Source organism: Nomascus leucogenys, chromosome 20 (genome assembly GCF_006542625.1).
Source record: "Nomascus leucogenys isolate Asia chromosome 20, Asia_NLE_v1, whole genome shotgun sequence".
Taxonomy (NCBI): domain Eukaryota; kingdom Metazoa; phylum Chordata; class Mammalia; order Primates; family Hylobatidae; genus Nomascus; species Nomascus leucogenys.
The window spans coordinates 13,451,626-13,464,654 of record NC_044400.1 but is presented as its reverse complement, the minus strand read 5'-3'; the positions used below and the strand labels follow the sequence as shown (position 1 = coordinate 13,464,654).

The window sequence follows — 13,029 nt, the reverse complement described above, 5'->3', positions numbered from 1 at the left end:
CCAAAGTCTCATCTGAGACAAGGCAAGTCTCTTCCACCTATTAGCCTGTAATATCAAAAGCAAGTTAGTTACTTCCTAGATACAATGGGGGTAAAGGCATTGGGTAAATATAGCTGTTCCAAATGAGCGAAATTGGCCAAAATGAAGTGGCTCCAGGCCCCATGCAAGTCTGAAATCCAGCGGGGCAGTCAAATCTTAAAGCTCTGAAATGATCTCCTTTGCCTCTATGTCTCACATCTAGGTTATGCTGATGTAAGAGGTGGGCTCCCATGGCCTTACGCAATACCTAACCAAGGATTTGAAAGACCTCTACAACGAAAACTACAAAACACTGCTGAAAGAAATCATAGATGACACAAACAAATAAAAACACATCCTATGCTCATGGATGGGCAGAACCAATAATGTCAAAATGACCATGCTGCCAAAAGCAATCTACAAATTTAATGCAATTCCCATCAAAATACCATTATAATTCTTCACACAACTAGAAAAAACAACCCTAAAATTCATATGGAACTAAAACAAAAAAAAAAAAGCCTGCATAGCCAAAGCCAGACTAAGCAGCAAAAAAACAAATGTGGAGGCATCACATTACCTGGCTTCAAACTATACTACAAGGCTATAATCACCAAAACAGCATGGTTCTGGTATAAAAATAGGCACATAGACCAATGAACAGAATAGAGAACCCAGAAATAAAGCCAAATACTTACCGCCAGCTGATCTTCAACAAAGCAAACAAAAACATAAAGTGGAGAAAGTACACCCTATTTAACAATTGGTGCTGGGATAATTGGCAAGACACATGTAGGAGAATGAAACTAGATCCTAATCTCTCACCTTATATAAACATAAATTCAATATGGATCAAAGATTTAAATCTGAGACCTGAAACCATAACCATTCTAGAAGGTAACATCAGAAAAACCCTTCTAAACATTGGCTTAGGCAAAGACTTCATGACCAAGAACCCAAAAGCAAATGCAACAAAAACAAAGATAAAAAGGTAGAACTTAATTAAACTAAAAACCTTCTACACTGCAAAAGAAATAATCAGCAGAGTAAACAGAACCCTCAGAGTGGGAGAAAATCTTCACAAACGAAGCATTCAACAAAGGAATAATATTCACAATCTACAAGGCAATCAAACAAATCACCAGAAAAAAAAAATCCAACAAATACAAATAATCATATCAAAAAGTGGGCTTAGGACATAAATAGACAATTATCGAAAGAAGATATACACATGGCCAACAAACATATTTTTTAAATGCTCAGTATCACTAATTTTCAGGGAAATGCAAATCAAAACCACAGTGCAATATCACCTTACTTCTGCAAGAATGGTCATAATTAAAAAATCAAAAAATAATAGATGTTGGCACGGCTGTGGTGAAAAGGGCACACTTTTACCCCGCTGGTGGAAATGTAAACTAGTACAACCACTATGGAAAACAATATGGAGATTCCTTAAAGAACTAAAAGTAGATTTGCCATTTGCTCCAGCAATCCTGCTACTGGATATCTACCCAGAGGAAAAGAAGTCATAATATAAAAAAGACACTTGCACACGCATGTTTATAGCAGCACAATTCGCAATTGCAAAAATATGGAACCAGCCCAAATGCTCATTGATCAATGAGTGGATAAAGAAAATGCGGTATATATACATATACCATGAAATACTACTCAGCCATAAAAAAGAATGAAATAATGGAATTCGAAGCAACCTGGATGAATTTGGAGACCATTATTCTAAGTAACCCAGGAATGGAAAACGATGCATTGTATGTTCTCATTTATAAGAGGGAGCTAAGCTCTAAGGATGCAAAGACATAAAAATGATACAATGGACTTTGCGGATTCAGGGGTAAGGGTGGGAGGGGAGTGAGGGATAAAAGACTATATGTTGGATACAGTGTACACTGCTTGGGTGATGGGTGCACCAAAATCTCAGAAATCACCACTGAAGAACTTATCCATGTAACCAAATACCACCTGTTCCCCAAAAACCTACTGAAATTTATAAAAAATCATTTAAAAGATAGAATAAGGAGCTGGGGTTATTGGAGTCATCTCCCTACCTCATTCCCTGACTCATTCCCTCATTCCATTCCCTCATTCCATTCAATTCATAGGCTCCACTCCAGACCTGAAGTATTGGAATCTCTAAAGATAAGACCTCATTCCCTGACTCATTCCCTCATTCCATTCCCTCATTCCATTCATCCAGCGATGAAATTCTGTGAGTTCTCTAGCAGTTTTTCATAAGGGTGGATAAGAACTCATGTGAACCTATAGAGTTTTAGAACTTAGAGAACCTAGAAGTAAAGAGCTCTTAGAAATCATCCAGGCCAAACTCTTCATATAACAGTTTCTTTCTTATCATTCATGTGGTTTATAAGTTTTATCCAAAGATAGTAGCAATCCTAGTCATGCTAATTCTAATTCACTACTTACCCATAGCAGAGTGGAAACTTTCACCAAAATATCTGGAAACAGTTTTAAATTGTTTTTCTCTACCAGGATGCCCCCATGTTGAAGAAAGTAGGCAAAAACTACAATAAAAATATGAGCTAGTCCTTTATCTTTTGAATGCCTTAAAAACACCCAAAGAATCTGTGAGCTGGTAGAAACCCAAGAGGCTACTTCTTTATACATTCTTTGTCTTGTTCTAAAAAATAATTTATGGCAGCTTTAGAAGTCAACTAGTAAAACCTTATTTCCCACAGAGGAACCTCCTCTATGACATCTCAAATTGATATTTTCTTTTATTCTTCAAAGATGAAACACATTCACAAGTATCTTTCCCTTGATAAAGTTGATTATTAGAAAAAGAAACCTCCCCATATGGATTTACATCCTCTTTCCTAGAATATACACTTTATTTAATACAGTCCACTTTTAGGACTTCTTTCAAGATCATAATCTGTCCATAATCTTCCTAGCAACCCTAGAAATTTCTCTTCCTATATCAAAGAAATGGCCTAACAGAATCACTTGTCCACTGTCAAAAGTAAGTTGCCTCTTCTGATTCTGAATCAGCATCAGAATCACTTGTTGTACCAATTCATAGGCTCCACTCCAGACCTGAAGTATTGGAATCTCTAAAGATAAGACCAGAGAATCTACAACTATTACATATCAATAAAAAAATGAAAAATAGAAATTTTTAAAAATTATACTTAAAAAAGACCAGAGAATCTGCATTTTAAATAAGCATATTCTGATTCTTGCATAAACTTAAATCTTTGAACTAGTGCCTAGAGGATAGGGATACAAAGCTAATATGGATTCGACCATCTTAAAACTAACTCCTAGAAAAATGCTCTCATTCTATAAGAAAAAAAGAGCATCGTTATCTGAAAGCTCCATAGTCCCCAAAGCAATACATTAACATAGCTGTAGGAATCTAGTGTTCGGCTAGTACGTACTCAGTCTGTTGGGGGCTAATTGTTCAAGGGGTTGCAGTCTTCACGGAGAAAGTACACAGAAACAATAAAGAACAAACTAGCACCAGACCCAAAATGTTGGGGGTGGAGGCAGCCCTATGAAATGTTGCTCTCATTTTACTCCATGAATATGAACAATACTTCAACATACTTGACATTTAAGGAAAGCTTGTTTTATAATAAACTTTGGATTCTTGAGAGGCTTTTATGAAATTTTGTCTTTAGTAGCACAAAGTAGAGTTAATCCAATTCTATGAGCCTTAAACCAATACTCCAGAGCACACTATGTTAAGAACCTATGATTGAGTTCTAGACTGACATACCAAATGTATCTCAGGGTTTAATCCTTAGATGGCTCTTCTTTTCTCTATCTACATTCACTCCTTTCATATTCTCATGGCTTTCAATATCACCTATACTCTGCTGACAGCTAAGTTCTCTAGTTCAATTCTCTTACCTGAACTCTAAATTCATACTCAATTGCCTATTTGACACTACTGCTTGGATATCCAATATACATCTCAAACTAAATATTTCTAAACCTGAATGGTTCATCACTTTCCAAACCTGGTCCTTTTGAAGGCCTTGCCATCTTAGTTAACTGCAAATATATCTTTTCAATTGCTCAGGCTATAAACTTCAAGTTTTCTTTAATTTCTCCTTTTCTTTTTTCACCCCAAATTTGATTTTTCAACACATCTTCTTGGCTGCTTCTTCAAAACACATCTAGAATCTGACTTCTTCTCACCATGTCAACCTCTACCACTTGATCTGAGCCACCATCTTCTCTTGACTAAATCTATTGTGATAGATCTCTAACTGGTTTCCCTAGTTCTATGCTGTCCTCGCTCTAGTCCATTCTTTACCACAAAACCCAGAATAATCCATTTAAAACTAAGCTCAAAGATATGATTCCATTCCTCAAAATCCTTCAATGTTTCCTCATCTCACTCACCCAGGTTAAAAACCAAAATCTTTACAAGACCCTACATAAATCTGGCTCTTCATGACCCCTAAGATTTCATATCAAACTATTCTGCATCTGGCTCATGCTGCCCCAGTATTCCTAGCTCTGGTCTCCCAATGATGTCATCATGTTCCTGCCTTAGGGGCTTTGCACAGGCTTTCCTCAGATATTCTCATTGCTTACTTCTTCATTATTTTAAGTTATTGCTAAAAAACGTCACTTTCTCAGTCAATAACCCCCTGACCACCCTGTTTAAAATGTACTTAGTGCCCAGAACTACTTACCCTTTTTTCTGCTTTGTTTTTCTTTCATGTAATGTCACCTTTTAAGATACTCTATAATTTACTTTTTTTTTTCTTTTTTTTTTTTTTTTTGAGACAACATCTTGCCCTGTTGCCCAGGCTAGAGTGCAGTGGCACAATCTCGGCCCACTGCAAGCTCAACCTCCTAGGCTCAAGCCTTCCTCCCACCTTATAATGTACTTTTTCACTTTTATTTATTATCTACCTTCTTCCAGTGGAATATATAAACTTCACCAAAGCAATAATTTTTGTCTTGTTTTTTATTTCCCCTCTCTCTGTCTCCACTGTTGTATTTCCAGTACCCAGAATAGTTCCTGGAACAAAACAGGGTTTTAAATAAATGTTTTTTAAGTGACTCAGTTAATAAATAAAGAAGTTTAACTGGCTTTGTGGCCCTGATAGGACAGGTCACTTAACCTTACATCCTGTGTATCCTCATTTGTAAAATGTGATTCATGATTCTTATTAAGGCCTCTTCCACGCTCTGAAATTAAAGTGATGCTCACAGATCCAAAGTTATGGAAGGAAGCCCAGTGAAGTTCTAGGGCACAGCCTGGCTGTTTGAAGACTGTTGTAAACCAAGCTGCTGTGGCCATGAGAAAGGCACCCAGTGGTTGCTGTGATAAAGACTGAGTTTCAACATAACTTGGTGTTAAGGAGAATCTGAGGTTATACTACCCTCTCTAAAACAGTCATATTTATGTCTGTCTGGTGGTTTCATCTTTATATCTTTTTTCTGCTTTGGGCAACCCAAGCCGTGTTCACTGCCTCTACTCAGCATGATTTTGTAAATGCTAGCCACACTACAGGGTTTAAAGGTATGAAATATCTAATTAAAATGAGACTTCTGGTGGGAATAGCTTTCAGAGAGTAGTAATATGACTATACAATATTTAACAAAAAAAAAAGTCTGAGTCTAGGAGTCAAGGGAACTGGATCGTAAATCTGGTTCTGTCACTGTGTGACTTCAGAGAAGTCACTTAGCCTTTATGCCTCAGTTTTCTCATTTGTCAAACCGGGATTTGCCTGCCCTCAGAGGATAATTGTAGAGATTGCATAAAATAACAGATAAAAAAGTACTTTTAAAGTTTATAAATGCCCTGCGTGTTTCATCCTTTTAAAGCACTAACGATGTGTTATGTTCTGAAAATGACAGAGAATTAAATGTGATCTTCACTCATAAAACTAGGAGATACAGTCCTATAGGTTCACAATTTACCTAACAGGATATGACATGATCACTGGGAGATACTCCAGAAAAGAGGCTGTTGACAGAGTGGAAAAGTCAGGCATATGCAATTACAATGTTGAATCCAATCATCATCATGAGTTCAGGGTAGATATTTGTGGATCATCATGAAGACCAGGAGGAACCTGACATTCTGAGTGGGTGGTAGAAGATTTTCTTTGGAGAGGCAAAGTTATCAAAGACAAAGTCACTTCCAACTTAAGAAGCAGATATTTTACAAGCTGTACATTTCATCCATTTAACAGGCCCTAGCATTTGCTGCATACAGAAATTAAGTTTGGTTACCATGAGAGCATACTGGATATTCTGAGTGCCACACGTGGTACCAGCACAGCTGTAATCAAGACAGATTTCAATAAGGATACTTTTTTCTGGCTCCATAGATACTAACAAAATCCATGTTTTCTTTTTCCAGGGCCCAGCTCAGAAATCAGTGCTGATCAAATAAAGCACACATTCCCTTTGGCACTAAATTTGACTCGGCAGCGTCTGTGCAGGGATCCTGGCAAGTAAGAGAATCATTTTTCTAAGCCATGGCCAGTCCCTGGAAGCGAATCTAATCATAGTATGGTGTTCCAAGAGGGGAAGTGAGAAATTTTCAGAGATGGGCAGGAGGGAAGATATAAGAATAATCATAACAAGATTCTAAGGGGGGAAAGCCACATTGAATTAAACTTTAGATGATCTACGGCAGCTCTGCAGTGCCCAAATAAGTGCCTATAAAAAACTAAATACATGCGTTAATTAATGAAAGAATGAAACCTAGTCAGGGTCGGCTAAGTATCTATAATTGTATTCATTTGGTTGCAGAACCAGAACATTCAGCCTTTAGAATCACTGGGGATTGGCTCACCGCTGTGTGGAAGCACAACTGTTATTTCTGAATGCCATCCATGTGGCTCAGCCACTGAGATGAAGCACCATTCAGAAGAAGCAAATATGTGCTCTATGTTTCACCCAGTCTGATTTGGCCAAGATCACACAGATAGGTTCTACAAAGAAAGCATTATTACCATTATCATTGAAATATAAATCTACTTTTGGAAAACAAGTGCCTTCTAAATACACCAATTGGAAAACAAACAAAGTGAATTTAAGCTATGTAAGTATGAGGAGATTCTTTAACAGAAATGCCCTCTTCTAAGTTTCTCTGCCAAATCTTCTTACTACATTTAAAGTTCTCAAAGCCTTTTTGTTTCATGTCCTTGATTCCGGTCCCTTCAATGACTTTAGCTACTCTTTAGTACTTATACAGAGAAACTTTTCTTATATGATACAGTCAGGGAATGCAATATCCCAGCTCTACAATATTCTGGCTTCTGGAAAAATATGCTTTGACATACCATATAACATTTCCAACAGGTTTCCAACAATAATAATACATGATATTCTATTACATCATATTATATTAAATCATATTATAATCATATATGGGTACTTCTGCTGAATGTAGTATAATCTTCTCCTGGTGACTCATCAAGTACTTTAGGATCATGGTTTGTCTGTTTTACTGATGCTCACAAAAGCAAAACAACTATGCCAAAGTGCTGGTGAGTGAAGCATTATATTGAATAGATTCCTGCTAAACCCGAGAACATCTTTGCCCTGAAACTATCTGGTATCTAGATAGCTCTTGGTAACCCTAGGCATTTGCTGTCAACATAACAAGATCAGCTCTACTTAGTTTCCCAGATCAAACAGGATCAGTTGTGCTCTATTTAGTGTATTGTTTAACGTCTTCCTGTGATTATATTCATTTATGTTTCAAGTGTTTTTTTCACAAAAGACTCCTTCTTTTGTTTTCATTTCAGATTGTCTCCAGGCTCCAAGATTTTTTCATAGCAATTTCTTCCCCTCAATGCTTATTTTAATGCTATGCACAATGAATTCTTCAAAAACTAGCCACTAACTGGTACTTACTGGCTACGTTTTGTGAAAAAAAAATTACGGGAGTCCATTCTTTTAGGATGGATTTCCTGCACTAGTCCCTAACAAATTAGACCAAACCAAAACGGGGTCACTCATGCTAAATGGTACATAATCAAACTAAAGCTTTAAGAAATCAAATAGATCCCAAATGGACCAACTTTTCCTGAAAATAGGAGACTCCAGTCTACCTGAGTCAGAGTAATAAGGAAGTCCTCTCTCCTTGAACCTGCACAAAAAAGTAACCTGATATTAAATAATCAGTTATTTTTATTCTTTTTTTTTTAGGTGGGGTCTCACTCTGTCACCCAAGCTGGGGTGCAGAGGTGCAATCATGGGTCATTGCAGCATAGAAATACTAGGTTCAAGAGATCCTCTCCCCTCACCCTCCCGAGTAACTACAGGCACACACTACCACGCCCAGCCAATTTTTTATTTTGTTTTTTGTAGAGATGAGGTCTCACTTTGTTACCCAGGCTGCTCTCAAACTCTGGACATCAAGCAATTCTCTTGCCTCATCCTCCCAAAGTGCTGAAATTATAGGCATGAGCCACTGGGCCCAGCCCCACTCAGATTTTCATTTTATTTTATTTATTTATTTTTTTATTTTTTTTTTTAAATTTTTCAGATGGAGTCTTGCTCTGTCACCCAGGCTGGAGTGCAGTGGTGTGATCTTGGCTCACTGCAACCTCCGCCTCCCAGGTCCAAGCAATTCTCTTGCCTCAGCCTCCTGAGTAGCTGGGACTATAGGCGTGCACCACCACACCTGGCTAATTTTTGTATTTTTAGTAGAGACGGGATTTCACCACGTTGGCCAGGCTGCTCTTGAACTCCTGGCCTCATGATCCGCTCACCTCAGCCTCCCAAAGTGTTGGGATTACAGGTGTGAACCACCATGCCCAGCCTCAGTTATTTTTATATTGCTCTTTTCCTTGTCCCCACTTTACAAAACCCACTGTTCTGCCATTGCCCAGTGGGAGCTTTACTCTATCTTGAAGAATAGAAGCTGCCCCATTCATGAGTCACAGATAAAAGCCAATTCTATCTATAACTAAATTTGCTGTAATTTTGTCTTTTGACAATTTTATGTGGTGAAAATAGCCAATATGCTAAGTGAATAACCAAAATGTTCTTGTAAATAACATAAATTTGTGGTTTCCTAGTATACTCTGCAGAGCTCTGGGATTCTCTAGATGTGCCTCACTGACCACTGTGATATGAGGAGGAAGCTAAACTCACGTCGCTCTGCGCATCCCATATCCTTCAAGCTGAGCAACTCCATCCTAATCCTTTTTCTTTTTATTTATTTATTGAGACAGGGTCTTACTCTGTCATCCAGACTGGAGTGCAATGGCTCCATCACAGCTCACTGCAGCCTCGACCTCCTGGGATCAAGTAATTGCCCTGCCTCAGCCTCCTGAGTAGCTGGGACTACAGGCATGTGCCACCACACTTAGCTAATTTTTGTATGATTTTAGAGGTGGGGTCTCCCTATGTTGCCCAGGCTAGTCTCAAACATCTAGTTTCAAGCAATCCTCCTGCCTCAGCCTCCCAAAGTGCTGGGATTATGGGCAAGAGACACTGCACCTGGCCCTTGTCTGTTTTATATAGTGGGTTTCTACACAAGATTGTGTGTAAATGTGTTTTATAGCAAAAAAAGTTTGACAATTAGTAACATTGACCCAACTGCTAATTGACAGTGAATATTTCACTTCGGTGACTCTACTTGCTTGTTGACAAAGCTCCTATTGAGCAGGGGCAGTGATATTGTCAAGTCCTGTTTTTTATTTTGTGTGTGTGTGTACAAATATTTTTAAATGCTTACCAATGGTTCAATACTGAATAAAGCCTATGTACTCCCAATGATTACTGTCTAAAGTAGCATTATGCAAAGTACTTAACTGAGCTTCCACCCTATAATTCTAAAAGTTAAGCAAAAATGCTTGTCGCTCTTTTGAAGATATGGGTTATAATTATTGGAGAAGCACATTCACATGCAGTTTGACTCTTCTCCACATTGGAGTAATTACCGTGCATTGTAGCTGGACTCAAGGGATTTTGAATGTAGTAATGAATTGCTGTGAACCTTCCAAGAAATACCGAACCATATGTCTCGGGAAATGGGTTGGAGGCTGCAGCTATAGATAAGAACGTGGGAAGGGAATGCTAGTACTTCTAAAGCCAACTGTGTAAGGTTATGAATTGAAATTCATTGCTAATGTGGATGAAGCTGGAATGTATTTTTCCCATGATGTTTAGCGTGGAATTTGTCATAGTAGCAGGAAATTGGATGCTAAACTTTTAAAGTTGCTTTCCAGTGATTAAAGAACAGAATGTCAAGATTCTTAGAATCTTCATACTAGAAGTTCAAATTTACATGTAGCTTATATTATCTGGATGGCTACAATTATAAACTCTCAGAAGCTTAGGCCAGATCATAAAAAGGCCAAAATATGAGAATGAAACCATTCAGAATTAAAATACAGAAGTTGAAAGTCGCCAACTGTAGAAGTTTCATATTCAAGAGATATTCTTTTTCCTGAGGAGATCTAAATCCAGTCAAATAATCAAATGTAAATAAAAAAATAACTTAATCAATCAAATCCATCTGTAGAAAGGATGGGATATGTTTATAGACGCCCAGTAATTCAAACCGAAGCTAGAAAAGGTGGTATCAAAAATAAAGATTCATAAAAATTTGTACTATCCAAGAAGAAGAGAGACTATATCTAGGTCACCTGAGGTAAATGCTATCAATAAATAAGGGTGGTTCACCAAGCTTACAGCCTGGTGAGACAATATTTCAGATCGCAAGCTTTCTTACAGACAGGAGACAATCTTTCAGATCTCAAGAAAGAAAGAATAGGTAAAATAGACATCTACAGTCAGTTGACTTTAAGTAAAATAGATAATCCTATATCATCTGAGTGGCCCTAATTCAATCAGTTGAAAAGCTTTACAGCAGAATGAGGTTTCCTGGAAGAAGAAATTCTACCTATCAACTTCAGCTTGATACATTTTGGACTTGTCTAACCAGCTCCCACAACTGCAGCCTGGGTGACAGAGTGAGACTCCGACTCAAAAAAAAAAAAATTCCTTAGTATATATTGCCTATTAGTTCTGTTTTTCTGGTTGAACTCTGACTGAACTTCTCCATTAGTTGCCTGACAAAGGCAAAGTCTTCATCAAAAAGAAGTAAATAAAGAAAGAGGAAGACTAGTGTCAAGCAAACAGAGGATTAAATTTAAAGGAGTGATAACGGGAATCTCCCGATGATGGTAACTGACTAAAAATCCCTGGGACAACACTTGTGAACCATATTCAATAGGCTGTCTAACGTCCACAAGGGAAACAGGAACAGATACTTGCAAGGTGAAGTTTACTCACACGTGTCAGAATAGTGGAAGTTAGCAGCTTGAGAGGAAGAAAAAAGTCAGAAAGAATTAAAAACAATATTGACAGTAATTCTTAGTGACTAAGACAAAAGTTGCCCGGCAGTTCATTGGTGGAACCACAGAAGTCTGTCTGGAGTTCACTGTAAGCCCAGAAAGCAGGGACATCAATGAGACTGTTCTGGAGCCTTGCATGTGCCATAATTATGCTTTTGCCTGAGATTACTATTAATATAAACTTCACATTCCAAAGAAGAATCTACTCTCCATTACAAAAGCCCAAGGTAAAGAAAGTCTGAGCAATGAACACTTCACCATGGTTTCTTGTATTAGAGAAAATGAAGGTTTCTGAATAGCATTTAAAAAATGATCATGGAAATGTGCCAGGAAGGAAAAGGTTTCCAGGAGGCAAAGGGGAATTAAAACATGTGTTGATAGAAAAATGTGTTTAGCTGATAGAAAGAAATTCAGAACTATTCAGGTTGTGCTGTGGGGAAACTTTGGTACCAGAGTGACAACTTTGACATCTCTCAACTATCAGAGTCTATAAAGTAAAATCATGTTATTTAGATATCAGCATCATGTTTTTGGCTCAACTTAGTCAAAGACTAAATTTAATGCAACTTTAGATGTAAATTAGATTGTTAGGGAAAGGAATGCCTTCTGAAGTTCTGGGTAGTCCAGAAATCATCAAGTAATGAAATTAAGCAAGGAATTAAGAGCAGTGCATTCTATTAGACCTCAGGTAGGTTTATGAAATTTCATTTAGGTGAGTCATAGATGCAGAAGTGCATGAGCAAGTTATAGATAGTAGTTTTGGCTCTCAAGGATCAAACAAGCAGTAGCTTCAGGGCTTTCAAGATATTCCTTCTACATCATGATCTGAGGATTCTAATGAAAGTTGGAGATACAATGCCTTATTCTTTAGTGTATTTTGTCTTACAGTAATAAAAACAAATGCATTTATATGTGTATACATGGATAAGCACTATAGTATTACAAATTAGGCAGACCGAGACATGAGGCATCCTGGTACCTTAGCAACTTGTATCAATAAGAAAGGAGCAAAAGCTGAGACTTTGAAGAACATAAGACCTGCCAATCTTGAACAGCTACCTTCTGGGGGACTAGCCAGGAATTCCAATGCCCAAAAATAAAAAGATATGGAAGCCCAATGCTAAGTAATTAAGGGTCCACATCAGCCAGGTAGGGAAAGCAACAGAAATCCATCTGATGTTGATCATAACTCTTGTCACAGCAAGCTTCTTGCCAGTAGCCAGGATCCACAGGAGAGAGGCTTGATACAAGGCACATAGGGAGTTGGAGTCACAGCCAAGTGAATTGCAGCTTGAGGAGTATCTCAAGCCCAGCAAGGAAAGCGTAGCAGATTGATGATCTGAATTAATATAATGGGTAACAGGGGAGAAACAAAAACCCTACAACAAAAGGTTTACATGCTCCAGGAGCTTGGCAGGACCATACCAATTACAAATCAGGAAGAACACTTCTAGACTCTGTCTATAGGCGGTGCTAAGAAAACTGCTTTTACCACCTGACCTGGTTAGGCTCTGCTAGGAAACTGGAGTCACTGGGGGCAGCCTGAGAGGTGCATTTTTGACTTCAGCTGGATGGACCTGGAAAATACAAAAGTAAAGAAAATAAGTTCATTAAGGACAACAGGCACATATCTGTAACTACATAAAAAGAAGCGACACAAGTCCTATTTCAAAGCTATTAT

At 37.9% G+C, this 13,029-nt stretch overlaps 1 long non-coding RNA gene across 1 annotated transcript; it reads left to right on the top strand.

The window, feature by feature from the left end:
* Window positions 1-6,388: 6,388 nt before the first annotated feature.
* On the top strand, window positions 6,389-10,178 carry LOC101176913. The gene is made up of 3 exons (XR_179941.2): window positions 6,389-6,482; window positions 6,784-7,075; window positions 9,219-10,178. It is a non-coding gene; the product is annotated as an uncharacterized LOC101176913 (long non-coding RNA).
* Window positions 10,179-13,029: the final 2,851 nt, after the last annotated feature.